We start from the raw sequence: 13,759 nt of genomic DNA, 5'->3' as shown, positions 1-13,759 counted from the left end.
TCCGAAAATTTGTCAGACATATTTAAACTACTCAGTAGGGGGGAAGTGACGTCACCGGGCTGATGGCAGTGTGAGGTCGGAGCTCCGTTACCCACCGCATGTAAAACCTCCAAATTGCAGTCAATAACCTCCCGATTTGAGCTCAAACCGGTGCGATTCGCCGCGGGGAACTAGCAGGCATGTCTGTGAGAAAAAAAATCCCTGACTTAAAACAATATGCGTTCACGGCAGCCCCGGAGGAATTTCGAGCAGGCCGCATGGACCACGAGGCAGCAGCTGAGCAGGGGCCGGAATTGACGGAGGGTTTGCTCAGCTCCGAATCGCCAGGTACTGTGATTGATACGGCGATTTCTAAAGAAGATTTTCAGAACTGGTTCCGTGAATTAAAAGAGGGGATGGGATCCCTCCGTGCGGAGATACAAACGCTGGCGGCCGACATGCGACGTGATCACGCGGCACTGGGAGCCAGGGTGGACATTTTAGAGACTCAGATGGGAGACCAGGCTCAGGCTACCACAGACACCCACCAAGAGCTCACAAGATTAAAACACAAAACTGAGGAACAACAAGCGTGGCTAGAAGATCTAGAGAATAGATCTCGACGAGGAAACCTCAGATTCAGGGGGATCCCTGAAGGAGAATCCTATGTAGACTGTGAGAAGATAATAACAGAAATCTGCAGCCTTCTTCTTGGGGAAGCCCAATCCACCCCGGATGACCCTCTACCACAGATAAAAATAGACAGAGCACATAGAGCGCTTGCCAAACCTAGAGGGAATGTACCGCGAGATGTTGTGGTGTGTTTTCATAATTATAAAATTAAGGAAAGCGTACTGCGCCAGGCCAGGAGTGCTGTGGATTTTCAATGGCATGGCAAGAAAATTGAAATTTTCCAGGATTTATCCCCTATCACTATACGTAAAAGAAGGGAGTTCCGAGAAGTGCTGCAGCTCTTACGTGAGAACAATTACAGATATAGATGGTTGTTTCCCTTTGGCCTCCTGATCACCATCCAGGGTGTGCATACCAGGGTCCAGAAACTGGACGAAGCCACAGCTTTACTTCATGCGGCTGGGATTTCGGTCCAGTCAGAGGGCAGCGCTAAGCAGATGTCTCAACAGCAGACGACTGATAGATCTCAAAGATGGCAAAGAGTACAGTCCGGTGGCAAGCGACTTCGCAGACAGACGGAAGAAGTTCATATACAACTTACTCATCAGGACTGACCGGGATATTGTGTGGATCCTTGTATCCTGATATACAAGAGGAAATACTAGCGGTCTGCAGAGGAACACTGGTTTAGATTCTGGACTTGCGGCAGAATGAGCTCATAGGGAATGTCAAGCAGCCTGGCGAGATTTCGTTTTAGCTAGGCATTATTATGATGGGGTAACTGTGTTTAGTTGCTGTAAAGCAAATTGAAAGGGTGGGGAGGTGGATCTCTCGGTTGTGGTCAGGTATGGGAGGTGACGTTAGTCCTCACATCCAGCAATGGATTTCGGGAGAAGGGGGAGGGGGGAGGGGGAGGGGAAGACGGGGGGGGCTTTGCAAGTCAGGGAGCATTCTGGGCACGTGGTGTGGTATTGTTCTAGATGTATTTGACTGTACTATGGAGTCTGATGCTTTCACAGGGACCTGGGATTTCATCTGTAAAAAGACTGGTAATTTAAGGGGTGACAGCTTCATAATTTCTATACTGAGCTCTGATGGGTGATCTAAAAATTTTATCTTGGAATGTAAAGGGGCTGAACTCCTACTTTAAGAGGAAACATTTATTTCAAGATTTGAGTAGGACCAAGGTTGATATCCTGTTATGTCAGGAAACACATTTAAAAAAGCGGTATGAGAAGCTCATGGCTTTGCCACAATACCCTACGCAATACTTTGCGGCAGCCACGACGGATAATAAATATGGGGGGGTGGCGGTGTTGTTTGCCAAGGATGTGATAATAGATGTGCTGTCCGTTATTAGAGACACTGAAGGCCGCTATATACTAATTAAGTTTAAAATGGGGACAGCTTGTTACACTTTAATGAATATTTATGCACCCAATCAGGGGCAGGGGCCTTTCCTCCGTAAAATATCTGATGTGCTCCAGCAGTGGGCAGAGGGCTACCTTCTACTAGGAGGGGATTTTAACCTCACACGATATCCTTTCTTGGATTCTAGTAATAATAAAGGGGTTGTTGGTGGCACACATCGGAAGAGTTTTAAAAGGTTAATGAGGCAATGGAATTTGATTGATGCTTGGCGATTGTTTCACTCAGGGGAGAGAGATTATACCTTTTTTTCCAAGGTACACCAAACATATTCTCGTATTGATTACATTTTAGTAGACAAAGCATTAATTAACTTTGTGCAATCTACGAGAATCGAACCTATCACATGGTCTGACCATGCGACCATTTGGGTGCAGGTAAAGGGGATGGGGGTCCCTTCGGGGGATCGCTTCTGGAAACTAAACGAAAGCCTCTTAGATGATGCCGCTTTCTGTAAAGATCTGGAGTCGGAGATTGATTTGTATCTCCGTGACAATACTACAGCAGATGTGGCTCCTACCACAGTATGGGAGTGCTTAAAGGCTGTGATACGAGGGAAACTGATAGCTCGGGCGGCATATCTGCGTAAGACAGGTAATCAAAAACGGGTGGCCTTATTACAACAATTGGGCCGGCTGGAGATCAGACATAAAAGGTGTCCTGACACAAATATAGGGCACCAATTGGAAACTCTAAGGGCTGAACTGAAGGATCTCTCCCATACTGAAACCATTTTTCATTTGGACCAGGCAAAACAGAAATTTTTTGAAGGGGGAAATAAGGCAAGCCGTCTCCTTGCTAGAAAATTGAAAGCTAGAGCTACACAAAATCAAATTATTAAGATTAAGGGGGCACAAGGGGAGGTACTCACGGAAAATGTAAGAATCAGGGAGAGATTTATGCAATTTTACCAGCAACTGTATTCCAGGAGAGAGGATATCTCTGATGAGGAGATAGAGTCCTACTTGGTGGACATTAACCTACCCCAACTTAACACCCTTCAACAGGACAGGTTGAACAAGGAGATATCCCTATTCGAAGTCCAGGCGGCCCTGAAAGACTTGAAATTGGGTAAATCCCCGGGCATTGATGGATTCTCCGCAGGTTTCTATAAGAAATTTAGCTCTCAACTCGCATACCCCCTACAAGCAGCGTTTAACTCTCTACTGGGAGAGGGTCAATTCACCACGGCAGCTAACAGGGCGGGTATCACTATCTTAGCCAAACCCGGGAGGGATGCGACGATGTGTGGCTCTTATAGACCCATCTCCCTGATTAATTTAGATTTCAAACTATTGGCAAAAATTTTAGCAAATCGTTTGAGCTCCGTAGCTACTTATTTGATACACCCAGATCAAACAGGGTTCATTCCGGGTAGATTAGCAGCGGACAATGTCCGAAGGGTAGGGAATTTAATCTGGCAGGCACGGGTCACAGCGACTCCTTTAGTGCTATTGACAGTTGATGCAGAAAAGGCCTTCGATCTTGTACATTGGGACTACTTATTCGCTGTGTTAAATAAAATTGGCCTGGGCGGGCAGTTCACGACTTGGATTCGTCAACTATATCATCAACCTAGTGCCTGTATTAAGGTCAATGGAGGCTATACTAAACCCTTCGAGATTGAACGGGGCACTAGGCAGGGATGCCCTCTATCCCCCTTGTTGTTTGCGTTATATTTGGAACCTCTGGCAGCCAAAATTAGATCCATGCCTGAGATTCAAGGTCTGAACGTGGGTACCCAGGAGTACAAGCTCTCTATGTTTGCGGACGATGTTTTATTCACGGTAACACATCCTGATCGTTCATTACCGCCATTAGTTCAGGAATTCCAAAAATTTAGTGCTGTATCCGGTTATCAGTTAAACGTTGATAAATCGGAGTTATTAAATGTAACACTTACGGATGACCATTTTAGACGGCTGAACAAACAACATTCCCTTAAATTTAAATTAGTTCATTCTACCCTGAAATATTTAGGAGTTCGTATTGGTCCAGAATATGAGAAATTGTATCAGCATAACTATGTGGGCATCTGGGAGAAAATAATGGCAGACCTACAAAATTGGGAAAGGGGGAACTTGTCCTGGCTCGGTAGAGTAGCCACGGTCAAAATGAACGTCCTGCCTCGCTTGGGTTATCTGTTCCAGACTCTCCCTATCGCTGTCCCTCCTGGGGTGATTAAAGGTTGGCAAAAAAAGTTATTTCAGTTCATTTGGAAAAGGAGACCCCCGAGAGTGAGCAGAAAGGTGTTGTATCTCCCTAAGAGTAGAGGAGGTTTGGGGGTGCCGTGTCTTCAGTGGTACTATGTGGCTTCACAACTGCGACCGCTGCTGGATTGGCATCGCCAGAACTCTGATAAACGCTGGGTCCAGCTGGAAGCAGACCTTGTGTCGGGTATTTGTTTGGATAAACTTGCCTGGTTACCAAAACAGCATAGGACACTGCCAGCTATTTGTCCTCCAACCATAAAACATACCTTACTCATATGGGATACATGGAACTCAACTCTGACGGGTCACAGGGAGGTTTATATGAGGACACCTATATTTGGAAATCCAGAGTTTCCCCCGGGAATGGGGTGTGTGGCGGCTACGAGATGGGAGAAGCTGGGGTGTACCCGCATCGAACATGTTTGGAATCAGGGACGGCTGTGGACTTTTCCGGAGCTGCAGGTGACCTATGACTTGCCCTCCCATACATATTTCTTTTATTGTCAATTGCATCACTATATCTCTCAAAAGGCAAACATCACAGATCTTCAAAAAGGTAAAACTTTGTTTGAGGGGTTCTGTGATATGGCGAGCACTCTTACAAAGGTGATCTCCCGGATATATGTTTTGTTAAATGGAGAATTAAGTGCACAGCCAGCCCATATTCAAAATTGGGAAAAAGACTTGGGGTATGCCCTCACAGAAGCGCAGTGGGCCTGCATTTTTATGGCTACCCATAAGTGCTCCATTGCTTCTTCCATAGTGGAGCACGGGTACAAAATGCTGTATCGCTGGTATCTTACGCCCTCGAAGTTACACTGTTTTTACCCCCAGATCTCAGAGAAGTGCTGGCGGGGCTGTGGGGAGCTTGGTACTTTTTTGCATATCTGGTGGTCGTGCCCAATAGTGAGTAAATATTGGGATACTATTGCACAATGGGTCTCAGGTATAATGGGTAGTGCCGTAATTAAGGACCCGGTGGTTTTTCTGCTTCAAGCTCCCAGAGATACACTTCATAGTCAGGAGGATTATTTTTTGCACCAGGCTCTATTGGCGGCACGCATGGAATTGGCGTGCTGCTGGAAGAAGGTGCAGATTCCCACCCTGGGTAGCGTGGAAAAACGGTTGCAAAGGGTTCACTACTTGAATAAACTCACCGCTATTAGGCGGAAACAACTCGCCAAATGTGAATTGAGGTGGCAATGTTGGATGTCATGGAAGGGAGGGCAACCTATTCCATCAGGTCCATGCGTATGAGTACTCTCTGGAGATGCTCACCTAGTTAGGGGTATAACGTGCCTACCAATACAATACAGACTTGTTGTTCAGACTTGCAAGGGGAAATAGGGTGGGGGTGGGAAGGGGGAGCAATAAAAAGACTCAGACACCTGTTATCAAGGTTACAATCTTGCTGGTTTATTGAGTAAGAGGCCAGATGTCTCTTGTCCCAGTTTTCGGTCTCGGGTCATGGTGTTGAGACTGTTTTCTGAGCCTCCGAACAGGATGTATAATCATAATTATAATCGTATGTTTTGTAGTTGGTCTTTTGAAGCGCTGGGATGTCTTGATTGGCATCTTCCAGGTGAAGTGAAGTCTACAAATTTTGGACAGTGAGAAGAACAGTTCAGTGTGGACACTTGAAGGATTCGGTACTGTGATGCTATCTCATGTCTGATACTTCAATGACGATTCCTCACTTTCTACTTTTATTGCCATAATGCTATTGTTGATATGTGGACTTTGTTGTAGTGATGGTTGTAACCTTTTTTGGTCAGTTATGTCATTTAAAATTATAAATAAAAAAAAAAAAAAACAAAAAAAAAAAACTACTCAGTAACCTGCACTGGTGCTGCTTGGAAAGAATAGCCATTTTCATCAGGTTTATTCTGCCTATAGTAAATCTAATAATGATGCATAAAGAACAAATTGGCTCATCCTGTCTGCCCAATTGAGATTTTTCCACTTTGGGTTAAGCATATAAATTCCCATATGCAACTCAATAGCAAGTCCCTCCCCACTCCCCCTCTTCAAGAAAAAAAAGACAAGATTGATCTTTCAACCCTTCACCCACCACTGCTCTTCATATCTATCCCAACTATGACAAAAATCTGTTAATAGCGCTGGCCTCCATCACCTCTACCGGCAAGCCATTTCAGGCCTGTTGGCTGCCTGTAATCAAAATGGCGCCGATGGCCCTTTGCCCTTACCATGTGACAGGGGCTATCAGTGCCATTGGCCGGCCTCTGTCACATGGTACGGTAGGAGCAATGGACGTCCGGCACCATCTTAAAAAGTGGCGCGGGCCCTCCACTAGAGCTTATATTTTAAGTCCACTCCAAAATTCCTGAAAACTCAAGCTAGGGCTTATTTTCAGGGTAGGGCTTATTTTCGGGGAAACATGGTACATGCATATCTTTTAATTTTCCCAAAGTATGCACATAAATTTCCCTGAAAAATTCTCCACTTAGATTAGCAAGTGTAATTGTGCGCAAGTAGTTTAGGTGGCATAACTTTCAAAGGAAAGTTCTCCATCAACAAACAGGGCTGAATTAGGGAAGACATGGATGATGTCAAATGGTGGCACCAAATGGACCCTTTTCTTTAAGCTCAAAGAGCTTTTGTTCTGCTGAACATGTGTGAGAATTCTCACATGTGCATTGCCAAGTGAGCCCCTTCAATCTTTTTTTCGGCCAAACCCCTCCATGAGTGTGTACACTATGGGCCAGATTTTTAAACTTATGCACAGGCGTAGATTTGTTTGCGCAACCCGGCGCGAACAAATCTACGCCCGGGGCTCCCTTGTGCACCTTGCACGCGCCGACCCCGAGGGGAGCCCTGATGGCTTTCCCCGTTTCCTCCAAGACCGCTTCGAAATCGGAGAGTCCTTGGAGGGAACTTTTTCTCCCCCCCCCCCCCACCTTCCCTCCCTTCCCCTATCTAACCCACCCTCCAGCCCTAACTAAATCCCCCTCCACCTTTGTTGAAAAAGTTGCGCGCACCGGCTCAGCCACGCCCCCGGCCCGCCCAGTTTTTAAAGCCCTGGGACATACGCACATCTCGGGGCTTGCGCGTGCTGCCCAACCTATATATGATAGGCTCGGCGCGTGCAGGGGCAGATTTTCGAGGGTTACATGTGTAACCCTTTGAAAATCTGCCCCTATCTCTCTAAGTTTTTTCATTTTTTTTCTACTAATATTCTTAATATTTTTCTTGTCAGAGTTGCCTCAGCTGCCCCAACAGCACTTTTTAGTGCTACTAAAAAAAAAAAATAGAAAAGAATATTTTTTTTCTTCAAGATGTTGAGCAAGAAAAAGCCCATAGTGAATGATTTTAAAGAATATATATGTGGTAAAAAAAAATGTTCATTTCTAATGGACATGAAGTTTTTTACTGCTGCCTCAAACCAATCCATGACCAGGCCAACTATTACCATTGTGGCCAGCTGTCCCCATATTCTCAAAAGTCAAGGGCCTGGAAAATGAAGGAACTGCATAAGTCTCTCAGAAGCTTCAGTCAGTCCTTTTCCTGAAGAACAACCTCATCTGCCTCTCTGGGTATGGAATTGAGCAGGAGCTCCTCCAAAATATCCCCCTCACCCTCGGTGGAGCAAGCTAAGTTTTCAGGGTTGAGTAAACATAAAAAGTTGTGACAGCCTTGAAGAAAAGAAAGTGCCACTTGGCACGAGCAGCTGGTGTAGTTAGTGCCAAAAAACCCCTATTATTCGCACTGTTGACTCACTCAATGCATTGTTCCCTGGTGCATCAAGATCATCGATGCATGAATCATCGGCACACAGTGCATATATGCTATCAAAGCACAAGCCTAGACTTGTTTGGTGCATTTGACACATCGAGCCCCAGCCCAGAGCATGACATGCACCATTGGTTTCAGAACAGACTGCTCCATCATCCGTGCATCGCGCAGCAGTGCTTCCGATGCACCTGTATGCTGAAATGCTGAGAATTTTGTGAGAGGTAGAAGGGGACATGCTTCACCTGCTCCCACCAATTACCAAAGTGCTTTCACTAACAAAGTTGTTGGCACAGGATTAAGTCTAGAGACCCCCAGAGCCCATTTGTGCTCTAGTACCTCTTGCATCTAATCGGCAAACCCAATACTAATTCTACAGAGCCCAGAAGAGATCAAGATTCCATTCTGGTATCAGAAGATGATGTTCTAGTACTTGCACCAGGGCCAGAGAGCACGTCAGCCCAAAGACCAAGTGACAGAATTGGTGAAGGATTTCTTTACCTCTCTAACAGCTAAGGATATGGAAGGTATTTTTCAATTTCTTCTTTCCAGAATACCAGATTTACTAATATTCATCTCCAATGCATAGGGACTCTCCATCAAAATCCCTGTGAGTTGGTTCTAGCCCACTGCTCTCCATTGCTGTGGAGTCCAGCCAATCAGGGACATGCACCAGAAGTATAATGTTCAAGGTGACCAAAGATCCCTCCTCAGTCACCTTCTTCATCATTGGCGTCCTGGATTAGTGTTTTCTCACCTCTGAGCTCCGAAGAGGGTTGTATGGAAATACCTTCTGACCTCCTACCTGAGCCTCTGGAGCACTCATCTCCAACTAAGGACTTCTCTTACTCCAGGTTTCTGGACAAGTTGGGCAAAGCACTTGGAGTTAATGTGCATAACAACTAGGACCATTGCGGAAAAGTCTTTGGCCTCCTCCAAATTTTGGAAATATCAACAGAGCCAGCAGCCATTCCAATCCATGGTATTTTGTAAGAATTAAAAACAAAAATGTGGGAAAACCCTGTATCCCAGTTGCAAGGAAAGTGGACCTCAAATTTAGGGGGTCATTTTCTAAGGCTTTTTCCCCATTCTGTGTCTATAGAAAACAGCTTAGTAAATGAGGCCCATAGAGAGCAAAACCCTTGGTTTGGGATAGCGCAACTTCCTCATCAGTCAGTTGTAATAGAATCAGCACTTAAAAGAGCAAAGAAAATGAGAATACTGTCAAATACTCCACTAGGAAAAGATCCCAAACATACTGAATAATTTTGGTTAAAAGGTATTCTAGAGCTCCCTGCTTAATACATGTATTTCTGCTCACCAGTTCTACGTGGTTCAATACTTACATGATTGCATACAAAAATTAAAGCTTTTCCTTCCACCTGGTAAGAGCAGATCTGCTTACACTCAGCCACTCTTAGATGCCAAACAATGTAAATGCCATCTTATTCAATCTGTTTATGAAACATTCAATACCACAACATGCACTTCATCAGCTTCCATCAGAGCACGCTGCACCACTTGGTTAAGAGCCAGTAGCTTGTGCAATGATGATCACAACAAATTGGTAGACATTTCTTGTCTTGGTGATAACCTTTTCAGAGAAAAACTCAGAGAAATAGTGACTGAAATAAAAGAACAACATATAGTGGTCCAGTCCCTCTCCTTGGGGTTGGAGCAACAGTATTTGCAAGTCATTTTTACTACACTTTTAAAAGGCTTTATTTTCAGAGATGCCCATTCCAGTAATTCCAATGTTACCGCGCCCCAACTCTACTTTGGCAACAGCAACAACTTCCGGATCATGCTCAACAATGCGAGCACTAACAACCAAAAGCAACACAACAGGTCCAGTCCAAACCTGGACCAAGTTTTTCATTACCTTACAAACCCAACAAGCATTCTCCTGGTAAGAGGCAGAATCCAGCTGATCCTGAAGGAATGGCACACAATCACCAAACATTGCTGAGTTCTCAAGTTTGTGGAGTCTGGATACCATAAGAACATAAGAAATTGCCATGCTGGGTCACACCAAGGGTCCATCAAGCCCAGCATCCTGTTTCTAGGCCACAAGAACCTGTCAAGTACCCAAACACCAAGAAGATCCCATGCTACTGATGCCAGTAAAGCAGAGACCATTCCCTAGGTCAACTTGATTAATAGCAGTTAATGGACTTCTTCAGGAACTTATCCAAACCTTTTTTAAACCCAACTACAATATCTGCACTAACCACATCCTCTGGCAACAAATTTCAGAGCTTAATTGTGCATTGAGTGAAAAAGAACTTTCTACGATTAATCTTAAATGTGCTGCTTGCTAACTTCATGGAGTGCTCCCAGTCCTTCTATTATCCGAAAGTATAAGTAACCAATTCACATCTACTCGTTCAAGACCTCTCATTATTTTAAAACACTTCTATCATATCCCCCCTCAGCCGTATCTTCTCCACGCTTCTCCACGCTGAACAGCCTTTCCTCATAGGAGAGCTGTTCCATCCCCTTTATCATTTTGGTTGCCCTTTCTGTACCTTCTCCATCACAACTATATCTTTTTTGAGATTTGCATTCTAATAGATCAATAAAGCATCCTGAGTGGATCTGAGATTGCTGGGAAGAATGGAGAATAATCTTTCCAGTTTTCTGTTTTTTTTCTGACATAAAGAGTTGATTGCTGAAAACCCTATAGACTGAACAGTCTGTTGACTGCTACAGAGACCATTGGTGTGGATGAAAAATTCTGCTGAGGCTATCTGCTAACGTGCTGGAGATCCCTGGAAGGTAGGTCACTTGCAGGACAGTTTGTGATTATATATCCATTCCTATATATTTATAACTTCTTGGCAAACAGTGCATGAGCCTCTGCCTCCCTAGGTCCCTAGGAGCGCCGAGGGTTCCTGAAAGAAAGCAGACAAGACCCCCGAGGAGCGGGCATCCTTCAGGTTAGGCAGATTAACCCTGGAGGGCGAGTAGAAGTGAGAGGCCCCCGAGGAGTGGGTACCCAGAGCTTCCGTAGGAGCGAGATACCCCGAAGGGTAGTGAGGAATCCAAGCAAGCAGCTTAGAAGCGGTCAGAGTAGCAAAACCGAAGTCCTTGCTAACTCGTTGAATTGGAGCAGAGCGGAGGTTTAAATACCCGGAGGTACTGACGTCATGCGGTGGGGCCACCCCTGAGGTTCCCACCATGACGTATTCAAAAAAGTAGGCAGCGCGTGCCCTAGGAGACCTCAGGAAGAAGCGTGGCGGACAGGGACACCCATGCTGGCTCGGAGACGCTGAGGGTTTCGGCAACAGCAGCAGAGGCAGCCATCCTTCCAAGGGAGGAGGAAAATGGTAAAAGAGAGGTGAGGCAGAGCGGTCGCAGCCATCTGCGACCGATGGACGCAACACCAGCATGGCCAGACATGTATGGTTTGTGTATTTGGCACAGCTATCCAGCAGTCCTGCAGTCCCTCTTGAGTCAGAACCATCCTTATTAACTCAAGAAAAGGGAAATCTATATCATCCGAACCTTCCCTCCCTCAACAGCTTGGATGTTGTGCTCTCAATAATCTCTGAATTGTCCTTACCCAAGAAGGTTGAGAATATGATAATGTCTGCCAGGAAACCATCAACAAGGAGAATCTAAGGATTTAAATGGAAACAGTTCTCTCCACTTTGATTACTTTGCATGAAATTGTAATCAATCAATCTAAATAATAATAATAATTCCATGAATCCATTCACATGCAAACCCAAAGAGTAAGAAAAGGGAAGTGATTATCCCCTTGTACAGGTCCTTGGTGAGACCTCACCTGGAGTACTGTGTTCAGTTCTGGAGACCGTATCTTCAAAGAGACAGAGACAAGATTGAAGCGGTACAGAGAAGGGCCACCAGAAATGTGGAGGGTCTTCATCAGATGTCATGCGAGGAGAGATTGAAGAATCTAAATATGTACACCCTGGAGGAAAGGAGGAGCAGGGGTGATATGATTCAGACTTTCAGATACTTGAAAAACTTTAACGATCCAAAGACAACGACAAACCTTTTCCGTCAGAAAAAAATCAGCAGAACCAGAGGTCACGAGCTGAGGCTCCAAGGAGGAAGACTAAGAACCAATGTCAGGAAGTATTTCTTCATGGAGAGAGTGGTGGATGCCTGGAATGCCCTTCCGGAGGAAGTGGTGAAGTCCAAAACTGTGAAGCACTTCAAAGGGGCGTGGGATAAACACTGTGGATCCATCAGGTCTAGAGGACGCGTATAAAGAGCAGGCAGCAAAACACTGCACGGAGCGGCAGTAGTCACAGAGGCATTCACGGAGCGGGATGCCAGTGGCCAGTGGTTGGTGTTCCACCTTCACGGAGTGGAAGGATGGAGGGCTGCCATCTCCAAATTAAAAAAAGAAAAAAACCAAAAAACAGGGATGGGTTCATGGGCTGTAGGTACTACCAATTATTAGGCTTATTCAGTTACCAATTATTAGGCTTTTCAATATTTGATGATAGTTAATGTGACTTTCAAGGCATATTTCACTTTCAATGCATATCCAGCATAGCTCCCTGCTTCAACGGCAGAGAGCTATGCTGCCGCTTACCCAACTAATCAAACTTAATATTTCACTTGGAAGCAGCTCCATCACTGCTCTCTACATTAATGGTGGGGGTGAAAGGGAAATAGAACCTAAGGTTACTAAGAGCCAAGAGAAACAGATAAGTATGAGAAAAAAGAAGTGTGAGGCTTGCTGGGCAGACGGGATGGACCGATTGGTCTTCTTCTGCCGTCATTTCTATGTTTCATTTCATTTCTATGTAAAGATTTAATATCTCTTCAGTGTGAGTTCATTTTGGTGCAATTGCAGCTTACCATACTCAAAACAAGGGTAAGCCAATAATCCACTCATCTGTTAGTAGTATCAGCTTTCTATATTAATCAAGCCATCATGTTACCTGTATTCTTCCCAAGGCTACACATATATGAAGGTGAGAAAACCCTTCATACCTTGGAATGTAAAAGAGCCTTGGCTTACTGTGGAAAAAAAAAACCCAACAACAAAAAAAAAAAAGAATTCTTCCTCATTGTAAGGCCTCACAACTATTCATCTCATAGGATCCTATGCATAGCAGCAGCCAAATACAGTTTCTAATTGGCTAGCAGATTGCATAGCATACTGCTATGTGCCTGCAGGCCCACAAATTACAGACATCATCAAGGCTCAACAAGTTAGCTCAATGGCTGCATCAGTAGCTCATCTATGAGCTGTAGCTCTCAAAGATATCTGCAAAGCTGCAACTTGATCATCAGTACATAACTTTTTATTTATCTATTTATTTATTTATTTATTTATTTATTTAAAATCTTTTCTATACCGTCACTAAGTCATATACCATCGCAACGGTTTACATGTAGGCACATAAATTAATGTAGGTGAGGGTGTACAATAGTACATTCTAACAGGTGCCGCTAAAGGTTCGGTTACATCTCATTACTGTTTGGGCAATCTTTCACAGAGTGACAGTAAATTTGGACAAGTGGTTTTGTGTAACTTGTTCACCCATAGTCTACTCGCCACAGGGACCGGAAGGAGGATCTGAATTGCTTATTCAGTAAATGCTCCACTGCAGCCCTCAGCTTGGGACTTCTCACAAGTCATGGTTAATTCAGCCCAACAGAGAAAGCAAGTTTGCTTACTGTAAACAGTGTCCTTTGCAGACAGCAGGATGAATTAGCCATGCTAAATACCCACCTGCCTCCCTGGAGAGTCGACTACATAGCTAGAATTA

The 13,759-nt window shown here is 44.7% G+C and overlaps 1 protein-coding gene across 2 annotated transcripts in view; it reads left to right on the top strand.

Moving 5' to 3' along the window:
- Positions 1 to 13,759, top strand: part of KIAA1841 (KIAA1841 ortholog) — a 201,206-nt gene that overhangs the window by 89,843 nt on the left and 97,604 nt on the right. The gene's annotated exons all lie outside the window — the stretch shown is intronic.

Source organism: Rhinatrema bivittatum, chromosome 3 (assembly GCF_901001135.1).
Source record: "Rhinatrema bivittatum chromosome 3, aRhiBiv1.1, whole genome shotgun sequence".
Classification (NCBI taxonomy): domain Eukaryota; kingdom Metazoa; phylum Chordata; class Amphibia; order Gymnophiona; family Rhinatrematidae; genus Rhinatrema; species Rhinatrema bivittatum.
The sequence above is the reverse complement of the archived record's forward strand: the minus strand, read 5'-3'. Positions and strand labels throughout refer to the sequence as shown.